Source organism: Salvelinus sp. IW2-2015, unplaced genomic scaffold (assembly GCF_002910315.2).
Source record: "Salvelinus sp. IW2-2015 unplaced genomic scaffold, ASM291031v2 Un_scaffold1776, whole genome shotgun sequence".
Taxonomy (NCBI): domain Eukaryota; kingdom Metazoa; phylum Chordata; class Actinopteri; order Salmoniformes; family Salmonidae; genus Salvelinus; species Salvelinus sp. IW2-2015.
The window spans coordinates 148454-172052 of NW_019943152.1; the positions used below are offsets into that span (position 1 = coordinate 148454).

At 42.2% G+C, this 23599-nt stretch overlaps 1 pseudogene; it reads right to left on the bottom strand.

Moving 5' to 3' along the window:
- Positions 1-5743: 5743 nt before the first annotated feature.
- LOC112071943 (small ribosomal subunit protein mS29-like) lies at positions 5744-15248 on the bottom strand (annotated as a pseudogene).
- Between the last annotated feature and the right edge of the window lie 8351 nt (positions 15249-23599).

Consider the following 23599-nt stretch of genomic DNA (forward strand, 5'->3'; position numbering starts at 1 on the left):
TCAGCATCACAGTGACTGACTATTTAGAATGTATTAGTACAGGGCTCTGGTCCTCCTCGAGCAAGGTCCTCCCCTAGAGACCGTTGACTCCATCTACAGCCAAAGCCAGCCTGAAGCCCCCGTCAGCCCTCTCTCCCCCCACAGCCTGTAGCCTCATCTCCCTCAGCACTACTGCTCACAATGCGTTTAAACTGTGATACATGGTATGGTGTTCTTATAAGAGAAGTGCACTGAACCAATCATCTGGCAGAACTGGAGCCCAGACTAATATAAGGCAAGTTGGCACTGAACGCTCCATGTCCACTAGCTCCCCTAGTGGCTGTCCCTCAGTGCTCTCTCACTGCCATTTACCATCTGGACAAAAGGAACACCTTTTTGAGAATGCTGTTCGTTGACTACAGCTCAGCGTTCAACACCACAGTACCCTCCGAGCTCATCACTAAGCTAAGGACTGGGCCGCCCCCAGGTGGTGAGGGTAGGCAACAACACATCCGCCACTCTGACCCTCAATACAGGGGTCCCTCAGGGATAGGTGCTTAGTCCCCTCCTGTACTCCCTGTTCACACACGACTGCGTGGCCGAGCACGACACCAACACCATCATTAAATTTGCTGACGACACAATGGTAGTAGGCCTGATCACTGACAACGATGAGACAGCCTACAGGGAGGAGGTCAGAGACCTGGCAGTGTGGTGCCAGGACAACAACCTCTCCCTCGACATCAGCAAGACAAATGAGCTGATCGTGAATTACAGGAAAAAGAGGGCTGATCATACCCCCGTCTACATCGATGGGGCTGTAGTGGAGGGGATCGTGAGCTTCAAGTTCCTCGGTGTCCACATCACTAAGGAATTATCATGGCCCACACACACCAACACCGTCATGAAGAGGGCACGACAATGCCTCTTCCGCCTCAGGAGGCTGAAAAGATTCAGCATGGTCCCTCAGATCCTCAAAACGTTATAGAGCTGTACCATTGAGAGCATCTTGACTGGCTGCATCACCACTTGGTATGGCATCTGCTTGGCATCTTACGGCAAGGTGCTACACAGGGTAGTGCATACGACCCAGTACATCACTGGAGCCGAGGTCCCCGCCATCCATGACCTCTATACCAGGCTGTGTCAGAGGAAGGCCCTAAAAATTGTCTAAGACTCCAGCCACCCAAGTCATAGACGGTTCTCTCTGCTACCGCACGGCAAGCGGTACCGATGCACCAAGTTTGGAACAAACAGGACCCTGAACAGCTTCTACCCCCAAGCCATAAGACTGCTAAATAGTTAACAATAGCTATCCGAACTATCTGCATTTACCCTTATTGCACTAACTCTTTTGACTCATTACATAATGCTGCTGTTGCTGTTAATTATCTATCCTGTTGCCTAGTCACTTTATCCCTACCTATATGTACATATCTATCTCAATTACCACGTACCCCTGCACATTGACATAGTACTGGTTCCCCCGTGTATATAGCCAAGTTATCGTTACTCACTGTGTATTTATTACTTGTTATTTTACTGCTGCTCTTCAATTACTTGTTTTTAGTTGTCTTTTTTCTCTCTGCGTTGTTGGTAAGGGCTCAAAAGTAAGCCTTTCACTGTTAATCTACACCTGTTGTTTATGAAGCATGTGGAAAATACAATTTGATTAGATTTATTTGGATTTGCCACTGTTTTTTAACCATTTACATGTACATACTGACCCAACTTATATTGCCTGTCAAAAGACTGTTGATACTATTTGTGCTTTCTGAACTATAATCATTTGAAATTTGCTTAAAATCTCCATAGACTTCAAAGGGAAATGTGGGATTTGCCACTGCTCTTGATCCGTTTCAGCTAAAGACCAACACAATGTTCAAATGTGCAGAATGACTCGACATAGATAACMTCAACACAGCTTTTTGCTCCCATTCATACTTTATAAACTATAAAGCTTGTTGTATCCCCATTCATTTTAATGGCAGATTGCAGGCTTCAACATTCTTAACTGAAATTCCTGCCACAGAACTTTCAGAATGTTCAAACTAAAACTTAAAAACACATTATATTGCTTAAGATACTATCTGACCCGGCGCCAGGATAAAGTGACTAAGGGGGGCAGTTGAAATCGGCAATGGGGGGGTTTTGCATTGGAATTATATTGAATTCTGATTATACTGTATAATCACACTATACCACAATACACATAAAGTTCAAATGCCGAGACTCCGAGATCATTGAAATGCTTTTGAAATCTGTGATGCGCTGTATTAGCACAAGGGACTGCCCTACAGCTWGGCCTTTTTGGTAATTAATAATACCTAAAAGTTCGATAGGGCAATTCACCTATTACAAACAGCCTATGTGAATGCAGTTATACACACAGCTGCTTTACCAAAAATAATSCAAACTAAATGCTGAAAGTTGTAGCCTAGTAGCCATGCCTTGCATGCAAACAAAAATACTGAATAACAGTTTGGCRTAGAATACCGAAAACTGCGAGCAGAACAAAACAAAGYAACAGTGGTACCAACTAGTAGGAMTAGTAAACAAAATATCAGATGAATAAAGGCATGACACAATCTATATTTAGGCTAGTTACATTAACAGTAAATAAACGCAGTAAACCAAAGATGAACGGAGATCCAAAACATAGCCTACAGCAGGTTCCCCAACTGGCGGCCCACGGGACGAATTTGTCTGTTAAGTAATACTGCAAGACAGCACAGCAAATAAATGTACTTTTTGGCCTAAATTAAAACCTACAGGGTTGGGTCAAATCCAATACAACACAGAGTGAAACCCTTTTCTATTTTCAAGTATTGTGGTGGCAGCATCATGTTATGGGTATGCTTGTCATTGGCAGGGATTGGGGAGTTTGTCAGGATCAAAAGAAATATGAAAGGAACAAAGCCCAGGTAAAAAGTTAGTCTTCGGAAAACCTGACCCTGGGATAGTTTTATTTTTCAGCTAGACAATTGCACACATTTTAATGCCAAAGACACACCAGAATGGATTGCCAAGAGGTGACAAGGTTTAAATATCACTTCCCATCAATAATCCRCAACCAACAATGCACTAAGCCWGAGTAATTTMGACAAAATCCATGGATATACTGTGTTACCCTAAGAGTTGTGCAAAATTGGTAGAATCTTAATAAAAATTATTTACAGATGTAATGGCTGCCAAAGGTGCTTCCACCAAGTACTACCCTGAGGAGGAGGTGGGGGGGGGTGTTACCTATCAAATTATGACATTTATTTATTGGAACATTTTCTAGAACTTCTTCACTTTTAAAATGTGGAGGTTGTGTAGGTCTGTAGGACAAAATCTAATGTAACCCGTTTTAGCAAAATGTGAAAAAAGTTCCAAGGGGGTGTAGCCTCTCTTTTGGCACTGTATATTTTGCTGACGTACACCAGTGGGTTTTGGCGTACACTATGCTAATATGAAAACATTTAATTTAGGAAATGGTATCACCCTCTAACTTAATTATCCCTTTTACTTAAAAATAATWATTTAAAAGTAAGTGGATCAAGGGAATGCACACAGCAGTACAGAGGCATCCTTTTACGCCAATTCAGTTTATATCTGCAGGCCGATGGCAACWTTGTGCTCTACAGTTGGAGTCGGGTTCTCTGGGAATCAAACTCTGGACACAGATGCTCATGCGCTCATCCTCCAACAGGATGGCAACCTGGTCATCTACACCAGGGTTTCCCAAACTTGGTCCTGCTGAGTCAGCTGTGTAGTACCAGGGCAAAAAAACGAAATGTGCAACCAGGGGGGCCCCAGGACCGAGTTTGGGAAACCCTGATCTACACCACACTGGGCCATCCCACAGGCCACCCAACAATGCACAAAGAGGTCAACTCACCCTCACTGACGAAGATGCCCTGATGCTCTACAGTCCCAGAAATGTGGTCTGATGCTCTACAGTCCCAGAAATGTGGTCTGGAGGTCTCGTGAGGACACTAGTAATGAGGCAGAGTAACATCTTCACTTTATCATACCGGCTCTACAGTGGAAACAGAGTAATTTGATACACTGCCGATTTTGCAGGTTTCTACTTACAAAGCATGTAGAAGGTCTGTCATTTTTATCATACGGTACACTTCAACTGTGAGAGACGGAATCTAAAACAAAAATCCAGAAATCACATTGTATGATTTTTAGTAATTAATTTGCATTTTATTGCATGACATAAGTATTTGATCACCTACACCAAAGTAAGAATTCCGGCTCTCACAGACCTGTTAGTTTTTCTTTAAGAAGCCCTCCTGTTCTCCACTCATTACCTGTATTAACTTGGCACCTGTTTGAACTCGTTACCTGTATAAAAGACACTGTCCACACACTCATCAAACAGACTCCAACCTCTCCACAATGGCCAAGACAGAGAGCTGTGTAAGGACATCAGGGATAAATTGTAGACCTGTACAAGGCTGGGATGGGCTACAGGACAATAGCCAAGCAGCTTGGTGAGAAGGCAACAACTGTTGGCAAATTATTAGAAAATGGAAGAAGTTCAATAGATGACGGTCAATCACCCTCGGTCTGGGGCTCCATGCAAGATCTCACCTCGTGGGGCATCAATGATCATGAGGAATGTGAGGGATCAGCCCAGAACTACACGGCAGGACCTGGTCAATGACCGAGAGAGCTGGGGACCACAGTCTCAAAGAAAACCATTAGAACACACTACGCCGGTCATGGATTAAAATCCTGCAGCGCACGCAAGGTCCCCTGCTCAAGCAGCGCATGTCCAGCGCCCGTCTGAAGTTTGCCAATGACCATCTGGATGATCCAGAGGAGGAATGGGAGAAGGTCATGTGGTCTGATGAGACAAAAATAGAGCTTTTTTTGCTCTAAACTCCACTCGCCGTGTTTGGAGAATAGAAGGATGAGTACAACCCCAGAACACCATCCCAACGTGAACATGGAGGTGGAAACAATCATTCTTTGGGGATGCTTTCTGCAAAGGACAGGACGACTGCACCGTATTGAGGGGAGGATGGATGGGGCCATGTATCGCGAGATCTTGACCAAACAACTCCTTCCCTCAGTAAGAGCATTGAAGATGGGTCGTGGCTGGGCTCCAGCATGACAACGACCCGAAACACACAGCCAGGGCAACTAAGGAGTGGCTCCGTAAGAAGCATCTCAAGGTCTGGAGTGGCCTAGCCAGTCTCCAGACCTGAACCCAATAGAAAATCTTTGGAGGGAGCCGAAAGTCGTATTGCCCAGCGACAGCCCCGAAACTGAAGGATCTGGAGAAGGTCTGTATGGAGAGAGTGGGCCAAAATCCTGCTGCAGTGTGTGCAACCTGGTCAAGAACTACAGGAAACGTATGATCTCGTTAATTGCAAACTAAGTTTTCTGTACCAAATATTCAGTTCTGCTTTTCTGATGTATCAATACTTAGTCATGCAATAAAATGCAAATTAATTACTTAAAAATCATACAATGTGATTTTCTGGATTTTTGTTTTTAGATTCCTTCTCTCACAGTTGAAGTGTACTATGATAAGAAATGACAGACCTCTACATGCTTTGTAAGTAGGAAACCTGCAAAATTGTCAGGTATCAAATACTTGTTCTCCACTTATATCTACCACTAAAATGTGTATTCAAAAGCCTTGATGCTTTTTAACCCTTTGATTTGGTAAATAAAATGTATTGACTTTTAAAGTAGTGGTTTGTGTTTGAATTCTGCACATTGTGTCAGATACTCTTATATTCAAGACAAACATCACTACTAACTTTTCATCATGAAGAGAATAGCTTTATTGGCTCATATAGAGAACATGAGATCTGACTGTTTTTCATGTACATTTTTATTATGAAAAGACACTATACACTATCATGCATCACACCAGAATCATTTATGGAGGGATACACACATATACATGGATTATAACATTGCAGTTATGTGTGAGTCTGTATTGGTGTTTCGTCCATAGAAAATGATAGAGGCCGCTAGTGGCCTTGATGGTGTGTGGTAGCACTATCGAGGGCTTCCACCATGCAATTTCAAAGTAGTCAACTGAGTGGGATTCCTATGGTTGTAGCCTCAATAGGGTGCCATGCTGTCACAGACGCTGTAAAGGCACAGAAATAAAGATGAGTCCTCTATCTATCTCTATGTTTGTCCATGATTATGGGTGTGTGTGAGTGGGAGGTGTGGGCCCATGTGTGATGTTACAGGAAGGCACATAGTCTCTCCAGTACAGAAGGGTTTCTGTTGCTGAGGAAGATCAGTTCTTTCTTTCCTTCCTCTGTCTGACCTGACGGAGAGAGAGAAATCTCTCAATCAGTTCAACATGTCACAATCTAAACCATCACAAACAGTGCCAGTGGTGAAAGTGAATAGCTCTTACTGTGTGGGTGTTGAGCCAGTGGCGGTCCAGGTAGTAGAGGTAACAGCTCTCAAACTCCTTCTCACTGTAGAGGGAGACTGGTACTGGACAAACGGGTCCATGCTGTCAAAGCCCTCCTGTAGGAGGAACACAGAGGATGAGGATAGAAGTTTTTATAGGTGAACTCTGTTTCTATTTGACTGGTCATACAATAACATGAAACATGATGCATGTAAACACGTCAGAAGGGTCTTGTCCAAAACATCTAGATCATTCCGCCCCTTAGCCCTGTTAGCCCAGATCAATAGACACCAGGGGTTAGAGGTCATTTTTGGACTGGACATACAACAACATTAACCAGGATGTAATCATGACCCCTGACCTCTCCCAGCAGCTCCTGGGGCAGGTAGGCAGAGCTTGGAGCGTAGAGAGACCCTGTCTGAGACAGAGTGGCGATGACCGCCCCTCCACACTAAGGAGAAGAGAGAGGAACAGAGAGAGATAGGGGTGGTGGTGTAAATCACAATCATGTAATTTTTTTTATGTCTATTAGACATAGAGGATAACCACTCCATGCAGTTTCTCACCCAGTCATTGTTGATCATCTTCCTCAAGTTATGAACCAACGTCAACTCCTCTGGCCACCTGACAGACAGGAGAAGAGGAGAAGACAGAAAAAAGTAGAGAGAAGGGAAAAGTGACAGGAAAAGAGGATGAAATGGAGGGAGAGGAAAGAGATAGGTCAGTCAAGTAAGCAACCTTTACACAGAAATTACAAAGACACAAAAATGGAAGCAATAGAAACCAACACGTATTTTTTATAGATCCACAGTGAGAGGTGAATGAATGTATAGGTGTATAAGTACAGGGCTCTTGTCCTCCTTCTTGAGCGTGGTCCTTCCCCAGAGACCGTTGACTCCATCAACAGCCACAGCCAGCCTGAAGCCCCCTCTGTCCCCCAGCCTGTAGGCTCAGCTCCTTTAGAACCGCCCCCACCACATCACTGCTGCTCTTCACACGAGACACTCCCGGGGGTGAAAAAAACACAGCTTAACAATGATACGTGGTAGAGATTCTTAAGAGAAGTGCACTGAACCAATTATGTTGCAGAACTGGAGCCAGATGCAAGGCGTCCGCATGATTCCCAGCCAAAACAGGTGGAACAGTTTGTGCATATATTATGACGACATTGTGATGTTTGTGTTCATTATTTCTGGAGGCAAGCCGAAGTCGGGTAGCTGAAGTCTACGCCCCTTCGTTGGTGATGGTCAACAGTAGGGATTCTGCAATAAAGTCTTTGTTGTCATTCAACAAGAGATTACTTGTTTTCATGCACATTTTTTCATTGAAAAATACTGCACAATACATCTTAGATATAAAATTGCACGACTAAGATCCCCTTGGCAAAAACGTCATAACAGATGAAGTTATTTTAGGTTCATTCGATCGCACTCAAAAATGGACAAACAGCACTACTGACACTTTCTCATTTTTCAAGTGAAGGTCTTTTATGGGAGCATGCGAGCACACTGGTTCGGTTCGCCTAGCCAAGTTCGGCCAAACTGAAGGATGCTGATACCTTAATAAAGGGCACGTTGACACTGGACTCACCATGTCCACCAGCTCCCCTAGTGGCCGTCCCTCCTCAGTGCTCTCCCTCTTAGTCCACACGTACCGCTGCCTCAACTTGATCTAAAACAACAAGGGGAGACACAGTCACAAATACAGGATGCCTCAAGGAGTAAAAAATATGCACCAAAGGCCAGGGAGCTTTTCCTATGGTTCACAAAGGGCACCTATTGGTAGTTGGGTAAAAATACAAATAAAACAGACATTGAATATCCCTTTGAGTATGGTGGAGCTAATATTGATGCACCATCCAAAGTGTAAAATTAAACCCACTTCCCCACAACGATACAGGCGGCAATCCTAACGTAGTTTCCGGAGAMGCAGGAACCGCTCAGGGTATTCACCATGAGGCGATTTAAAAAAAGGTGATTTAAAAAAAGTTAGAGTTTAAAGGCTGTGATAGGAGATAGAGGATGGATCAAATTTGTAGTTATTTCACAATACTAACCTAATTGATAGAGTGAAAAGGAAGCCATCCTGTTTGCAATAAGGCACTAAAGTAATACTGAAAAAAAATGTGGCATGAAATTAACTTTTTTGTCCTGAATACAAAGCGTTATGTTTGGGGTAAATCCAACACAACAAACAAATCACTGAGTATCATGTCATATTTTCAAGAATGGTGGTGGCTGCATCATCTTATGGGTATGCTTGTCATAGGCAAGGCCTCTGGTGTTTTTTTTAGGATAAAAAGAAATAGACACTGGGAAACAAACACAAAGCCAGCTATACACTGGAATTGCTTACCAAGATGACATTGAATGTTCCTGAGCGGCCTAGTTACAGTGTTAACTTACAATCAGCTTGAAAATCTATGGTAATACTTGAAAATGGCTGTCTAGCAATGATGAACAACCAACTTCACAGAGCTTGACAATTTCCCCCCCAAGAATAATAGGCAAATATTGTACAATCCAGGTGGGSAAAGCTCTCAGAGACTTACCCAGAAAGACTCACAGCTGACATGTATTAACTCAAATCAAAATATTACGGTTTTATTTTCGATGAATTAAAAAAATAAAATGTTTCTTCCACTTTGAGAACTTGTGTAGATTGTTGACAAAAAACAACAATTAAATCAATTTTAATCCCGCTTTGTAACAACAAAAATGTGGAAAAGGTCAAGGTGTGTGAATACTTCCTGAAGGCCCTGTATCTTACTTCTAATGTTAGGATTAGGGTATAGTAAACTGATCCTAGATTTGTTTCTACAGGCAACACGTACAGTACCCGGCGAAAGTTTGGACACACCTACTCATTCCAGGGTTTCTTTAAAAAAAAAAACTATTTTCCACATTGTAGAATAATAGTGAAGACATAAAAACTATGTAATAACATATGGAAWCATGTAGTAACCCAAAAAGTGTTAGTCAAATCAGAAAATATTTTAGATTATTCCAAGTAGCCACCCTTTGCCTTGATGACAGCTTTGCACTCTGTGTGTACAAACTTTTGACTGGCACTGTACCTGGCGCCCACTATCTATCTGAGGAGGAGGAGCTACCTTGGAGAGGAAGTGTTCATTTGGTGTTCTGAGTTGCGCAGCCAGTTGGAGGCCTGTATTGGCTGGTCAAAGCGGGAGGTGTGGTAGGAGGAGGGCAACAACTCCTTACAGTTCTTCACCCACAGGTGGGCTATAGAGAGGAGATTATTATCACAATCATTATTATCATCATTATTTTGTGTGTCTGTGTGTATGCCATGTTTGGGTGTGTGTGTGTTACTCACCATCTGGTAAGTGTAATACTAGCCATCCCTGTTTGGAGCAGTAGTGGACAGTATGACAAGAGACATGGTCTTCCACTGCCCTTCACCCCATCTACACAACCAGTCAAGGTCAACACCAACATAATTCAACACAACACAGGTAGACAACACTGGTCATAGAGAGTACGGGGATGACTGTGTGGTACAGTCGTGGCCAAAAGTTTTGAGAATGACAAATATTAATTTCCACAAAGTTTGCTGCCTCAGTTTGTATGATGGCAATTTGCATATACTCCAGAATGTTATGAAGAGTGATCAAATGAATTGCAATTCATTGCAAAGTCCCTCTTTGCCATGCAAATGAACTGAATCCCCAAAAAACATTTCCACTGCATTTCAGCCCTGCCACAAAAGGACCAGCTGACATGTTTGTGATCTCTCGTTAACACAGGTGTGAGTGTTGACGAGGACAAGGCTGGAGATCACTCTGTCATGCTGATTGAGTTTGAATAACAGACTGGAAGCTTCAAAAGAGGGTGGTGCTTGGAATCATTGTTCTTCTTCTGTCAACCATGCTTACCTGCAAGAAAACACGTGCTGTTATCATTGCTTTGCACAAAAAGGGCTTCACAGGCAAGGATATTGCTGCTAGTAAGATTGCACCTAAATCAACCATTTATCGGATCATCAAGAACTTCAAGGAGAGCGGTTCAATTGTTGTGAAGGCGGCTTCAGGGCGCCCAAGAAAGTCCAGCATGCACCAGGACCGTCTCCTAAAGTTGATTCAGCTGCGGGATCGGGGCACCACCAGTACAGAGCTTGCTCAGGAATGGCAGCAGGCAGGTGTGAGTGCATCTGCACGCACAGTGAGGCGAAGACTTTTGGAGGATGGCCTGGTGTCAAGAAGGGCAGCAATGGATTTATTTTGTAAATGCGCTTTAATGATTTTATTTGTAAACCTCTATCTAAACGCCACTTCTCTTCAGAAAAAAACATCATGGGCAGACTGATATTCTGCAAAAGGTACAGGGATTGACTGCTGAGGACTGGGGTAAAGTCATTTTCTCTGATGAATCCCCTTTCCGATTGCTTGGGACATACGGAAAAAAAGCTTGTCCGGAGAGACAAGGTGAGCGCTACCATCAGTCCTGTGTCAGGCAACAGTAAAGCATCCTGGAACCATTCATGTGTGGGGTTGCTTCTCAGCCAAGGGAGTGTGCTCACTCACAATTTTGCCTAAGACACAGCCATGAATAAAGAATGGTACCAACACATCCTCAGAGAGCAACTTCTCCCAACCATCCAGGAACAGTTTGCCTTGCCACAAGGCAAAAGTGATAACTAAGTGGCTCGGGGAACAAAACATTGATATTTTGGGTCCATGGCCAGGAAACTCCCCAGACCTTAATCCCATTGAGAACTTGTGGTCAATCCTCAAGAGGCAGGTGGACAAACAAAAATCCACAAATTCTGACAAACTCCAAGCATTGATTATGCAAGAATGTGCTGCCATCAGTCAGGATGTAGCCTAGAAGTTAATTGACAGCATGCCAGGGTGGATTGCAGAGGTCTTGAAAAAGAAGGGTTAACATTACAAATATTGACTCTTTGCATTAACTTCTGGTAATTGTCAATAAAAGCCTTTGACACTTATGAAATGCTTGTAATTATACTTCAGTATTCCATAGTAACATCTGACAAAAATATCTAAAGACACTGAAGCAGCAAACTTCTGTGGAAATTAATCTGTGTCATTCTGTTAATGGGATTTATCTGTTAATTGAATGATTAGAATATTCCACCCTGAAACCATATAATTGTATGGAATTGATTCAAAGGTATAAAATTATAATCACTAAATGTGTAGTTCTTAGTCAGAATTAGAGTATAACAATATATCTGTACAATATATCTGTACGATGTGTCTATAATAGTATCTTAAAACCAGACTGTCTGAGCAAGATATTCGGTGCCGACCTTGGCTGGGGCCACAGAGTACTTCCAGGGTCTCCCTATCTTGAGGGAGGATGGGGAGTAAGTCTCACGGAGTCCCCTAATCTTTGTCGGCTGGTAGCTGGACATTTGTGCTAATGTTAGTGTGAATGTGTGTGCGTATGTTAGTGTGAATGTGTGTGCGTGAGAAGCCAGTATAAAATGAATGGTTTTGTACAACTAACCAGCGCACCCGTGAATAAACCTTATTGACTATTTTAGCTGGGCCTCTGTCTGTTTCATTTCAATCAGTATTTACAAATCCTGATTAGCAGACTGAGTAGTTTAATTTAATTGGTTTATGAACATCGAGAACAGAATTCTCATGACACATTCTCAAAAATGTTGGCCAGACTATATTAAATGTGTAAAGGTACATTGAGGTGTGATCAGGTGTATTAGGTAGGGTAGGATACAGAGTAGGTAGCGCAGGGTGGGCTTGCTGTAGTCGGCTCTCTTCAGGTGAGATATCAGCTCCAGAGCTGGCTGCCTCACCATCACACAGCCCTCGTAAACGTCTTCACCTGGACACGGTTACAGACAGTCAGTCATACTGTAATACACACACACACACACACACACACACACACACACACCACACACACACCACACGCAATACCTGTTGTTGGTATCGTGGAGGCAGGCCATGGGGGAAGACAGTGTGGAAGTGGGAGGGGGGCACAGTGTAGTACTGCCCTAGGTGCTGTTCTGACTGACAGGCCTGGGGACAGAGAGAGATGAAACATCAGTACCCTCCACACGTACTACCACATGCTACAGAATAAAGTGTGATTGATTCTTCCACCTACCGGGTCGTTCTCCTGTGTTCTGAAGATGGAGAATGTCTCCGGTCTCGTCTCCATGCCAACCGCCTCCTGCTGCTGGCCACACCCACTGCCATGGAGCGGCCGCACCTGCGCTACCTGTCCGTGACATCATCACATTCCACAGGTAAGAGGCAGGTGTATATGTTGAGCATCTATCATAGTCCAAAACGTGTACGCCTAAGCACAGCAGTGTTCTAGAATTTAGGACCGTTAGAAGGAACTACAGTACAGTGGTGAAGCACAAAACACATTTTTACTAGTACCAGCACATCTCCAGAAAGACATGTACTGTATATGTATAGTGCTGACTTTTCAAAATGCATTGATCACATGGAAACTGACAACCCAATGCATCTTAAATGTTAATAAATATTCATAGCTAGCACAGCTCAAGATATACTCTTAAGGAGCCTAACGTCACCGTTACTCCTTAAGGTCCAAGGACCTTATGTTATTTTCAGACTGGCTCTGGCAGCCAAAACCTCTATCTAAACGCCAATCGATTCTCAAATGCGATACTAGAAAAATAAAGCCATTTACTTTTATATCACTTCAAAATAATTAAATAAAAGCAAAATACACACATACTGTACACCACAGGAGGATGATGGCACCTTAATTGGGGAGGACAGGCTCGTGGTAACGGCTGGAGCGTAATAAGTGGAATGGTATCAAATAAATAAAACATGGCTTCCATGTGTTTGATGCCATTCCATTAGCTCCTTTCCAGTCATTATTATGAACCGTCCTCCCCTCAGCGGCCTCCACTACTGTATATTGTTTTTAAATGTTTTATTTCACCAGTTAGGCTAATTGAAAATAAGTTCTCATTTACAACTGCGACCTGGCCAAAATAAAGCCAAGCAGTGCGACACAAACAGAGCTACACAGGGAATGAACAAACATGTAGTCAATAATACAATAGAAAAAAAGTCTATATACAGTGTGTGCAAATGAGGTAGGATAAGGGAGGTAAGGCAATAAATAGGCTATAGTGGCGAAATAATTACAATATAGCAATTAAACACTGGAGTGATAGATGTGCAAGTGTGCAAGTAGAGATACTGGGGTGCAAAGGAGCAAAATAAGTCAAATAAATAACAGTATGGGGGATGAGGTAGTTGGATGGGCTATTTACAGATGGGTTATGTACAGGTGCAGTGATCTGCTCTGATAGCTGGTGCTTAAAGGGAGATATGGGTCTCCAGCTTCAGTGATTTTTGCAATTCGTTCCAGTCATTGGCAGCAGAGAACTGGAAGGAAAGGCGGCCAGAGGAGGAATTAGCTTTGGGGATTCACCAGTGAGAATATACCTGTGGAGCGCGTGCTACAGGTGGTGCTGCTATGGTGACCGTGAGCTGAGATAAAGGTGGTGCTTTACCTAGCAAAGACTTATAGATGACCTGGAGCCATGTTGTGGCAACGAATATGAGCGAGGGCCATCCACAAAGCATACAGTCGCACGTGGTGGGTGTATATGGGCTTTGGTGACAAAACGATGGCACTGATAGACTCATCCAATTTGCTGAGTAGGTGTTGGAGGCTAATTTGTAAATGACATCCCGAAGTCAGGATCGGCAGGATAGTCAGTTTTACGAGGGTATGTTTGCAGCATGAGTGAAGGATGCTTTGTTGCGAAATAGGAACCAATTCTTGAGATGCTTAATGTGAGTCTGAAGGAGAGTTCTCTCAAATTGACTCATCAGACCAAAGGACAGATTTCTACCAGTCTAATGTCCATTGCTCGTGTTCTTGGCACAAGCAAGTCTCTTCTTCTTATTGGTGTCCTTTCGTAGTGGTTTATTTGCAGCAATTCGACTTGGTCTTTTACCAAATAGGGTTATCTTCAGATATACCACCCCTGCCTTGTCACAACACAACTTGAATTGGCTCAAACGCATTAAGGAAAGAAATTCCACAAATAAACTTTTACCAAGGTACACCTCTCGATTGAAATGCATTCCAGGTGACTATGTCATGAAGCTGGTTGAGAGAATGGCAAGTGTGCAGAGGTTTGAGCTTTTCATTGTTTTGATGTCTTCACTATTATTCTACACCTTAGAAAATAGTAAAAATAAAGAAAAACCCTGGAATGAGTAGGTGTCCAAACTTTTGACTGGTACTGTATATTTTTTTATTGTTTCTCACTGATATGAAAGATAAGGAAGCGATGCATGTTAATGTTCAGACCGAGRGTTGGGGCTCTTAACTAAACATCCCCATACAGAAGACACCTTCGTCCAATGACTTATGTGTAATGGAAATGAGAGTTGAGAGTCAGCACATAACAATTAGGTATAAGGGAGTATTAGTGCAAGCCTCAAGCTCTCTTCATGCTAATACTCAATCATAGACACTTACCGACAGTTGTGGCTGCTTTGTGTGATGTATTGTTGTCTCTACCTTCTTGCCAATTTGTGCTGTTGTCTGTGCCCAAAAATGTTTGTACCATGTTTTGTGCTGCTACCATGCTGTGTTGTCATGTGTTGCTGCCTTGCAGTGTTGTTTTCGTAGGTCTCTCTTTGTGTAGTCTCTCTTGTCGTGATGTGTGTTTTGTCCTATATATATATATTTTTAATCCCAGCCCCCGTAGGAGGCCTTTTTGCCTTTTGGTAGGCCGTCATTGTAAATAAGAATTTGTTCTTAACTGATTTGCCTATTTAAATAAATGTCATGGGATGTCATGGGATCTTGCACCATGGACTCACCGTTTGTCGTAATCTGAAGGATAGTCTGTGAAGGGCCATGGTCTGGAACATGAATAAGTACATAAACCCAGGTCAGTTTACACAGTTACACTGGTGCCATCTGTACTGTTGCAGGGGGGACCTTCACTGTAAAATAATGACTATGTTATTAGGACTAGCAATGTAATCTTAGCTCAATAGCTAGATAACCTTGCATTAGCTAGCTAGATATCTGCTAGCAAGACACTGTAACATGCATCCTTGTTTTACTGTAGGTACACAACAACAATTTACCAACCAATTAATTCATTAAATTCAAAAATTAAGATCCAAACAGGCAAGGTCATGTAGTTTTAGACGGTTCAGGTCTATTTTGAAAACACTGAAGAGTTGCACAATTTCGGTCGAACTGTCACGGTGCTAAATCTGTGGCAGTCGCCATTTTGGTTTGTAGACGAAGGATGTTACGTAGAGAGCTCAAATATGCGCATGGTTTGCGCAAATCCAGATGTCATCCACAGTTTTTTTTTTTAGAGCTAGGTGGTTTTTATTTAGAACCAGTCTGATTTAAATAATATATATATATATATACAAAATAAATAGAGTCTACAGTTGGATAGCCGAATGGTGGGTGATGAGAATAGTTGGCCTAAAATAGATTTAAGTCAATGGATCTAGGATTTAGGCCTATAGGTTTCCAATGGTATCTGAGTTTTGACCCAAACACTTACTTATCGAGGCACCTTTTCTCACACCAGTCATTTATTCAGCCCTGCCACAAAAGCGGAGACTAGCCTGAACATGCATGTTCAAGGGACCTGTCTCATCGTTTAACCAGCTAGGTGTGGAAAGATGAATTGAGAATGGGACAAAGGTCTGAGATTCAGCCTGGTCATCGTCTGATTGAGTTCAAATAAAGACTGGAAGCTTCAAAAGGAGGGTGGTGCTCTGCAGAATAACATTGTTGTTTACCTTCCCTTAATAGTCAATAAACACACATGGCGCTTATCTTACACTAGCAAGCGATTAAAACACAAGATGAGTACCTGATCTAATCATTGTCTTTGCACTAAAACCACTTGGGCCATTTTCTACAGCCTAAAGAGAGAAATCCTATAGGTTGACCAGGCACAGAAAATAAGTTAAAACCCGAACGGCTTATAATAATTCGAGAGTTGTATATTTGGCTATTCTATGCAGATTCGAAATCTTCTAGAGCACGACAGCACGGTACGAGGACATAGTGTGGTGTGAATAGATGCACAGACTTAGTCAGCCGCCGTCGGGCACAGTGGACAAGGAACTCACAATGCAATGCCACGACACTCTAGACGTATCGTCACACTAAAGATTGTATGTACAGACTAGCGGACATGATCGGGGAAGGTAGAATGCAATATGTAACCAAAGCGAATAATTTAGACTATATGGATACCACCCACCGTTTAAATAAAAATAACGGAGAAGGTTCCAGTATATTAAAAACTGAAAAAGAAAAATAAACGATTATTGATAATTTCACACAATGATAACCCATTGTCCACGAGTGGATGTCGTACTGCGATCAGGAATTAAGATGCAACCACGAAACATCGTAGTGTGTGATTCTGTTGATTCGTTTCACTCACATAATCAGATGAAGAGCCAAAGAAGACCTTTATATTATGTGAGATAGTCTCATGGGTAGTGAGCGCGAAGGGGCAAGCATCATGAGAAGCCACTTTGCGCGTAGCGCGCTCGAGGTAGAAGAACATCAGAGGCGACAAAAGCCGAGAGGCCTCTAGTTTAAGCATCGCAAAAAGTGTCACAGGATTGGAACTGCTGTCAGAGAGAGAGCAACCCTTGCGGGTTGACAAGGTTCTATTTTTGCGTCTCGAGTAAACCAGCTCTTTCCCGCATATCTGAGGTTGTTTTTATGGGAGGCCATATGCGCTGCGCGGAAAAATAATAGCTTGACTTCGTCCAAGAAGACCCAGGCGAAGCACGCTCTACCAGACGATGTAATGGCTGGTGTGCATGACAAACCAGTAAGCAAAATCTCACTGCGCACGCACGCGAGAATTCATGTGTGGATATTATGTGCGCTACTCCTAAGGTCCAAGTAGGCGAGGGGTCTGTAACAGCGTCTCACATCATTAAATTGCCATGAGAGAGCACATGTCCCATAAGAATAAAGCACGATTCGAGTATCCACACATTCCCTCTGGAGAAAAGATCTTGCGGTACCCACATAGTTCGTCTACGCAACACTCTGCGTTGACCGATACTAGTATGCATCTTGGTAATCTCGTGCTTCAGAGGGCTATGACTTGATTGTCGCAATGCTCTTAGTAATCCATGGCAGAGAGTAGTCGGAGTCCCAAAGGTACTCGAGACGCGTAGAGTACGGGAGAGCAAGAGCATCGAATATACTTTGTTATGACCTGGTCACCAATTGGACTAGTGGTATAATCAAGTACCACTCCATATGTAGCGCGCCATATATGAGAGTATTGTAAATCCATCTTCAAAGAAATGCGTTAGTGAGGAAGAATGTAAACTCTAGCACTTAAGAGATAGACCGTACGAGTTTATCGAGTTTACCGAATTTCAAGTATCCATTATAAGCCAGAAAAACGCACACTCAATCACAGAAAGTCTGCGACTTGACCAAAGACTGCCAAATGCTACATCTTAATGATATCCAGTGGAATTTCAACCACTTTACAAAGTCGAATCTAACGGTACTTATGTCTAAGTAATAGGGAGGAGAGCGAGCGAGCGCGCGGAGGCGAGGATGGAGTACACTGTGATAAATAAACACATGAAGGGTCTCATCTCTTAGCAATATTATTGACTCTTGCATCAACTTCACTGAGTGGAATATGTCCATAAGAATAAGGCGCATATCTAAGCGTAACACTACTTATTACGCATATATTGGGCTTGATATATATTTACTAGCACAAGGACATTCTCCAATATGTGTAAAAACAGAGGAAAATCCTGACCAAAAGCTTATACCTATGATTTCCTCTAATAGAGTACTGCAATCACCAGAGCAACATAAACATACTGTTTGATATATTCTTACATTGTGCACTCTATAGTTTTGGCCACTTTTTACTTTCTCTCATACACATCCCGATATCATCTTTGTGTCCTATGCGACATGTATAATTTATAACTCACACCATCTGAAAATCATCCTGTTCATTATAGTTTTATCGAGCTGCTGTCACAATATTACGAGATTCTGTGATATCTGTATGGGTAATCCATAGTTTAAAGTTATTAAAAGTCACTTACGATTATGTTGATCATCTGTCTACAGTAGGTTGTAATTGTCATTATTACACACCTGAAATATTATCATTTTAAGAATTACATATCAGGTGACCTTGAGTTGTACAATGCCTGGATCTATCGCTCCCTTGATTATATTGAGGTCTATCTACTTCGCGACATAATGGATAACTTCGGATTACTGGAGTTGAAAAATCCATAATCGGTCGACCCTTGTCATAATAGTAAAGGGATGTCTCACAATATCTTGATCTGGTACTGGGTACTGACTCCACTTGTGTGGATCTACAGCGTTCACCTGTGTCAATCATGAGTAATTCATTCTCATCGCACTATATGATATCATGGTACTGATGTTATCTTGCGCCACACTTGAAGTCGAGATACAGCTCCATTATTGATGTGGTACTCAAGGTGTAACATCTATGGTTACGCAGGTGCAATAATAGCAGCAGTCGTCCACACTTACTATGAGAAATCTTAGTACTGGTTGACATTGACATGACACCACCGGTACCATTATGATTGAGTTGTTTGTCATATTACCTCGATCTGGTAATCTATGCCTGAGTAAACTTTCACCACGTAAACTAACTGCCTATACCACACACATTAATTAATTGATTCTGCGGTAACAACGAATTTGGTAACTACCATTAACTATATTACTAATGGCTCCTGAGTTTAATGTGTATTCACTGTGTATTAAGCGCTAATAATCCCTGAATTATAATGAACGCCTACTTATTGATCTGGTTTACTGTGTAGAGTGTGATGCACGCCTTGCAAAATAGTCTCCCATTATGATCTCCTCATTCTATTGATCTGCGGTTCTTACACTCTGTCCTCGCGTTAGCTCTTACCTACAGTATATATACTGCTCCATTTTGGGTTCGAGCAAATGATACCATTGAGTGCGCTTCTTGATAATAACAATATATTTTATTATCAGTGTTCTATGTCCTGAGGCGATGCGAATAGGAGGAAGTCTCATAAGCAAGGTCGTCTTATCAATGGTAATAACCTCTATGCGAGTTCCGTTCCTAATTGGCCACAATCGTGCCAACACTCACACATAATAAATTTAAGATATCAGATTTTATATATTGAAAATCTAGAACTGAATCATAAAGGACCTTGTTGCAACGCCTGTGATACATATCGCACGACACAGTGAAAGCATGAGAGTCCGTAATGTCTTTAGCTGTTACTAGCTGTATAGATGCTCATAAAAATATGGAATTTGTATTTGATATGGTAATTTAAACATGATAATTTGCATGTCTGGAAGAGAGGCAAGTCAATAACCTGAAGAGGTTATACATACCGAGTGGCAACCTCTATGAAGCCGATAGACGTGCTGGTACAGCGTCTCTGGCCCTAAAAGGAAAACACTGAGCACGTTTTTATGATCATCTCCTATCGCGGGATAGCGAGAGCTTGAGGGATCCGTAGGTTGCCTGACGTTCTCGGTGTATTCAGATCATGGGTTGGTTTGTACATAACTAAGTTCGACTAAGCCTACTCCATCCTAGGGAACAACTACGCATGGACCATCTCTCTCAAACCTAAGCAACCAAACGGAGGAGGGAGGGATGCCTATACCGATGACGTTTCTGAGGTCAAACGCTTATCTTGTTGTGCTCTTTACCACATATCTCTGAATACATAGCATGAGTTGCTGACGGTTGTCCAGGAAGGATAGGAGCATGGAGTTCAAACAGGCCAAGCTCATACTATACCATGTCTCAATGTATGAGGGTATCGCGTCTGGCCGGAAGTCGACAGATAGTTAGGGGAGATTTATGATGATACATAGCGAAATGACCAATCCATAGTTATTTTAGTATAGTACAGTGAGTAATACCTGCGGGTTGGGATACACGAAGACAGGGCTATTGGGGAACTCTGTATGATATATTCTTTATGGGGGCAGGTGTGGGACGCAGGGTTGAATTTTCCCTCACAGCTGTGATACAATATTATTAAAGCCAATGTTGAACGACACAGTATAAATAAAGGCGACAGAGACAGATGAGAGAGGGACTGAGGGAAGAGAATCTGGGGCATAGACAACGACAGTCACGAACAAAAAAGACATCATCATAAGAGATTTGTGAATAACTGACAGACCATGCTAATAAGTACTTACATGGTACTCGTTCAGCGAATTATAATGTTTTGGTGATGTTATGTTGTGACATATCTCACGGCACTATATCTGACTTGAAAACCAATCATGGTACGTGTTCATGTCATCACCTAACTTTATGTGTGCAGCGATGTGGTAAATCGTCCTACCAAGGCTACCATACCGACATGAGCAAGAGCAAGGATTCGCTTCATCACTAAAATGGACTACACGCTATAAAAAATACTAAGTGGCGTATATCACAAGTAGTGGGACACTGGTGAGATTGTCAAGTGCACGGCTTGAGCGTTAAGTATATCGAGACAAAATCAACACACACAATAGTGAGATATGCGGTACTTTGTGTAGCGCGGACCACCCACTCTAGAGAGTTCCGACCCCCGAAAACTTATGATTCACCACAAACGTCCGCACTCAATCGATTTAGTGTGAGGACCAAAAAGAGAAAGACGAGAGAGTCAATGGTGTGACCAGGATTAAACTCCAGGGCCGTAACTTTATTTATAAAATAGGAAATTTAGGTAATGAATCAGTGGAACAAATTACAACAATACATGAATGAACACTTATTTTAAACTATATAATACATCAATAAAAATCAATTTAACCTCAAAAAATAATGAAACATGTTCAATTTGGGTTTAAAATATAATGCCAAAAACAAAGTGTTGGAGAGAAAGTAAAAAGTGCAATATGTGCCAATGTAGAAACGCTAACGTTTAAAGTTCCTTGGCTTCAGAACATGAGAACACTATGAACAGCTGGTGTTCCTTTTTAACATGAGTCTTCAATATTCCCGAGGTAAGAAGTTTTAGGTTGTATCCTATCCTAGGAATACCTAGGATAGGATAAAGTAATTCCTTCTACCCCCCCCCCCCCTTAAAGAGTTAGATGCACTATTTGTAAAAGTGTTGTTTTCCACTTGGATATCATAAGGTGAATGCACCAATTTGTAAGTCGCTCTGGATAAGAGCGTCTGCTAAAATGACTTAAATGTAAATGTAGAATGTAGTTATTATAGGACTATTTCTCTCTATACCATTTGTATTTCATATACCTTTACTATTGGATGTTCTTATAGGCACTTTAGTATTGCCAGTGTAACAGTATAGGCTTCCATCCCTCTCCTCGCCGCTACCTGGGCTCGGAACCAGGAACACATCGACAACAGCCACCCTGAAGCAGCGTTACCGCATGCAGAGCAGGGAACAACTACTCACGTCTCAGAGCGAGTGACGTTTGAAACGCTATAGCGCTCACCCCGCTAACTAGCTAGCCATTTCCACATCGGTTACAACCAGCCTAATCTCGGGAGTTGATAGGCTTGAAGTCATAACAGCGCAATGCTTAAACCATTGCGAAGAGCTGCTGGCAAAACGCAGAAAGTGCTGTTTGAATGAATGCTTACGAGCTCTGGTGCCTACCATCGCTCAGTCAGACTGCTCTATCAAATCATAGACTTATTATAACATAATAACACACGAAATACGAGCCTTAGGTCATTAATATGGTCGAATCCGCGAAACTATCATTTTGAAAACAAAACGTTTATTCTTTCAGTAAAATACGAAACCGTTCCGTATATTTATCTTAACGGGTGGCATCCATAGGTCTAAATATTCCTGTTACATTGCAACAACCTTCAATGTTATGTCATAATTACGTAAAATTCTGGCAATTAGTTCGCAACGAGCCAGGCGGGCCCAAACTGTTGCATATACCCTGCCTCTGCGTGCAATGAACGCAAGAGAAATGACAAATTTCACCTGGTTAATATTGCCTGCTAACCTGGATTTCTTTAGCTAATATGCAGGTTTAAAAATATATACTTCTGTGTATTGATTTTAAGAAAGGCATTGATGTTTATGGTAGGTACACATTGGAGCAACGACAGTCCTTTTTCACGAATGCGTACTGCATCGATTATTGTTGTCACGGCGTCGAAAGAAGTGGATCAAAGTGCAGCGTGGTTAGCGTACATTTCCTTTATTTTAGAAATGTTGCCAACAAAACAAGAAACAAAATAAACAACCCGTGAAGCTTCCGAGGGCTTATAGTGCCACTAACAAAGTCAACTACCCACACTGAAAGGAGGGAAAAGGGCTACCTAAGTATGATTGCCAATCAGAGACAACGATAGAACAGCTGTCCCTGATTGAGAACCATACCGGCCAAAACATAGAAAAAGAAACATAGAAAACAAAGCATAGAATGCCCACCCCACATCACACCCTGACCTAACCAATAGAGAAATAAAACGTCTCTCTAAGGTCAGGGCGTGACAATATGCAACGAAGGACACGTTTCATAAACTAGTAATATCATCAACCATGTGTAGTTATAACTAGTGATTATGATTGATTGATTGATTGTTTTTAATAAGATAAGTTTAATGCTAGCTAGCAACTTACCTTGGCTTCTTACTGCATTCGCGTAACAGGCGGGCTCCTCGGTAGGCAGGTGGTTAGAGCGTTGGACTAGTTAACCGTAAATTTGCAAGATTGAATCCCTGAGCTGACAAGGTAAAAATCTGTCGTTCTGCCCCTGAACAAGGCAGTTAACCCACCGTTCCTAGGCCGTCATTGAAAATAAGAATGTGTTCTTAACTGACTTGCCTAGTTAAATAAAGGTGTAAAAAAATCTGCAAAATCGGCGTCCAAAATTACCGATTCCGATTGTTATGAAAACTTGAAATCGGCCCTAATTAATCGGCCATTCCAATTAATCGGTCGACCTCTAATCTCTTCCCTCCGCTCTAGATCAGCCAGCCAGTGTAGCGACCAGGGTACACAATGTACGACCCACCGACCAAGAGCCTGATACAGCCAGTAATAACTGTGAAGAGAAGGGCAGAGAGTGTGCGTGTGTGTCACAACATTAGCTCTCTGAGATACATTGGTACGAACATGTTAAGACTCCTGGGGGGTACTGATAATCTATTATTGAGAATATAATTGTATTTGATCATCTTTGGTGT